Below are 3,228 nucleotides of genomic sequence, written 5' to 3' on the forward strand. Positions count from 1 at the left end.
ATGGGGTGTCTTCCTCCGCCAGCCTGAAGATCTCTCCCACCCGCCCCGCCCCCGGTAAGGATTTGTTCCCCATGTCTGTACTTACCGACTGTGACCAAGTCACCTCTTCTCCTCTGCAGAGCAAACAGCGCTCCTGGGGTCTGTCAATGTGTGGGTGTGGGGGGGGGGCGGGATGGTTTCCCAGCTCTTCGATCACTCTCGGGGCTCTTCTGAAGCCTCGTCCATTGCTCAAAGCCCTTCTTGAATTGCGGGCACCAGGCCCGGCCGCAGCTGTCGCGTGCCAGACACGGAGGTGAAGCCTCCCAGGGCACTGTTTCGAGAGCACCGGGGTGGGGGGTGGCGGGGAGCAGCCGTGCGCACCACAACACGGCTTGTGTGTCTTCCCGTTCCCCCCAACCATAGGGGAGCTTCCCCCCAACCATAGGGGAGCGAGGGGAAAGTACTTGGATTCTGTGATTTACACCTCTGCCCCCTCCCTCCCCAGCCAGGCATGAGAGGCCTGCACGGAATCCAAGTACTTTCCCCTCGCTCCCTTATCGTTGGGGGAACAGGAAGACACACAAGCCGCGTCGTGGTACGCACGGCTGCTCCCCGCCCCCCAACTTTCTCAAAGCTCCGCCCTTGGAAATCACCTCCCTGCCCGTCATTGAGCTCCCAGGGTCACGCCCAATGTTCCCTCTAGTTTTTTCCACGTGTGTGTGGAATACATTTTGTTCTGTGCACCGAGGGCTGTGCAGATGTGCACCACCAATAGAAACACCCGCTGCGGCGGCATTTGACTCTCTCTGTTGTGTTTAGCCGATTCTCCGCCATGCACCCCACACCTCGGCCAGGGTTGTTGCTTCCCATGATAGATTCCCTCCCACCCTGTGAGTTTTGCTCCTGGCCCGGATGCCTGGGTTCCAGCCCAGCTCTGAAGGAGAAGGGGACTCAGGGGATTCAGCGAAAAAGGTCACAGAAATGTGCCAAGGGCTGGAGCAAAACGCCTGACGGCGAAAGGCTTAAACTGAAACGTTTGATCCGCCTGGCTGCTCACGAGAGCCAACGGTGGGACGGGAAAGCCGGCGGGATTCAGAACCGAAATCAGGCACCGGTGCTTAACAGGGAGGCTGATTAACCCCAGATCCAACTCCCCGGGGAAGTGGAGGCTCGACCGTCTCTTGAGCTGGCCAGACCCAGGCGGGGGAGCAGGGTCAGTGGAACGGGGGCACCAGGGAGCCATGACACCCCATGACTTTGAAAAGCAGGAGGGTGAGTGACTGGAGTGGAAAGGTGTGTGTGGGGGGGGGGGGCGGGCTTGTGGGAAGTGTGGTGTGAAGGTGCGGCCTAAGGAGAAGGGTTCAGGCTTTGGGGGCAGGGCCTTAGGGGAAAGAGAGGTGGAAGGGTGGGGGAAAGGGGGTGGGGCCTTAGGGGAAAGAGAGGTGGAAGGGTGGGGGAAAGGGGGCGGGGCCTTAGGCGAAAGAGAGGTGGAAGGGTGGGGGAAAGGGGGCGGGGCCTTAGGGGAAAGAGAGGTGGAAGGGTGGGGAAAGGGGGCGGGGCCTTAGGCGAAAGAGAGGTGGAAGGGTGGGGGAAAGGGGGCGGGGCCTTAGGGGAAAGAGAGGTGGAAGGGTGGGGGAAAGGGGACGGGGCCTTAGGTGAAAGAGAGGTGGAAGGGTGGGGGCAGGGCCTTAGGGGAAGAGAGGTGGAAGGGTGGGGGAAAGGGGGCGGGGCCTTAGGGGAAAGAGAGGTGGAAGGGTGGGGGAAAGGGAGCGGGGCCTTAGGCGAAAGAGAGGTGGAAGGGTGGGGGAAAGGGGGCGGGGCCTTAGGGGAAAGAGAGGTGGAAGGGTGGGGGAAAGGGGGCGGGGCCTTAGGCGAAAGAGAGGTGGAAGGGTGGGGAAAGGGGGCAGGGCCTTAGGGGAAGAGAGGTGGAAGGGTGGGGGAAAGGGGGCGGGGCCTTAGGCGAAAGAGAGGTGGAAGGGTGGGGAAAGGGGGCGGGGCCTTAGGGGAAAGAGAGGTGGAAGGGTGGGGGAAAGGGGGCAGGGCCTTAGGGGAAGAGAGGTGGAAGGGTGGGGAAAGGGGGCGGGGCCTTAGAGGAAAGAGAGGTGGAAGGGTGGGGAAAGGGGGCGGGGCCTTAGGGGAAAGAGAGGTGGAAGGGTGGGGAAAGGGGGCGGGGCCTTAGGGGAAAGAGAGGTGGAAGGGTGGGGAAAGGGGGCGGGGCCTTAGGGAAAAGAGAGGTGGAAGGGTGGGGAAAGGGGGCGGGGCCTTAGGGGAAAGAGAGGTGGAAGGGTGGGGAAAGGGGGCGGGGCCTTAGGGGAAAGAGAGGTGGAAGGGTGGGGAAAGGGGGCGGGGCCTTAGGGAAAAGAGAGGTGGAAGGGTGGGGAAAGGGGGCGGGGCCTTAGGGAAAAGAGAGGTGGAAGGGTGGGGAAAGGGGGCGGGGCAAGGAGTCCTAGCCCGGCCCTGGCTGGTTGTCCGGCCTGTTCCCAGAAGCGTTGGGCGGGGAGCCTGCGGGCTCCCCGAGAGCCGAACTCCCTGAAGAGGTAGCATTTTCCCCCGTTCCCTACGCTTGTCTTGCTGCAGAAAAGCCCGTTGCTATTTGCCCTGCACAGCCGGCCCCTGCCTGTAACAGCCCTGGATGCAACGGTCCCCAAGCTGCGGGGCACATCTCCTTGGAGGGGGGCATGCAGGAACATTTGGGGGGCACAGCCTACGCCAGCCCTTAGGGGTGCAGCTCTCGGACCCTGGCCTTGGTCCCGTTCCTGCCTGTGGCCCGCAGCTCCTAGGCACAGCCCTCAGCTCCCGCTCCTGGCAGCCTCCCCCCCCCCACTCACATCCCCCAGCTCCAGCTCCCAGCCCTGGACGGCATAGAGGCTGGCTTTGGATGCTGGGGGGTGAACCGGGTAAGGAGGGGGCTGAAAAGTTTGAGGCCCACTGCCTTGACCGATGTGCAGACCCAGATCCACCCAAGAGGGAAAACACCCCTTTGGGGGCTGCTTCTCTGCCCCTCGGATCCGCTCTGGGTCTCTTGCCGAGAGCTCACGGCTCCTCCTCAGAGGAGCCACTTGCGGCCCCATCCGGAGCCCCCAGTTGGGTCTTTTAAGCCCTGCTCTTGGGGCTGCCTGGGGGAGGGAGTTTCATGACTTGAGCTGGGGAATGGCAGGGAGGGGGAAGACGGGGAGGAGGCAGCAGGCAAGAGGGAAAAGCAAAGGAGCCAAGAGGCTCAAATGAGTCCTTTGTTGGAGACGAGAAAGA

Source organism: Pelodiscus sinensis, chromosome 31 (assembly GCF_052426305.1).
Source record: "Pelodiscus sinensis isolate ZL-2025 chromosome 31, ASM5242630v1, whole genome shotgun sequence".
NCBI lineage: Eukaryota > Metazoa > Chordata > Testudines > Trionychidae > Pelodiscus > Pelodiscus sinensis.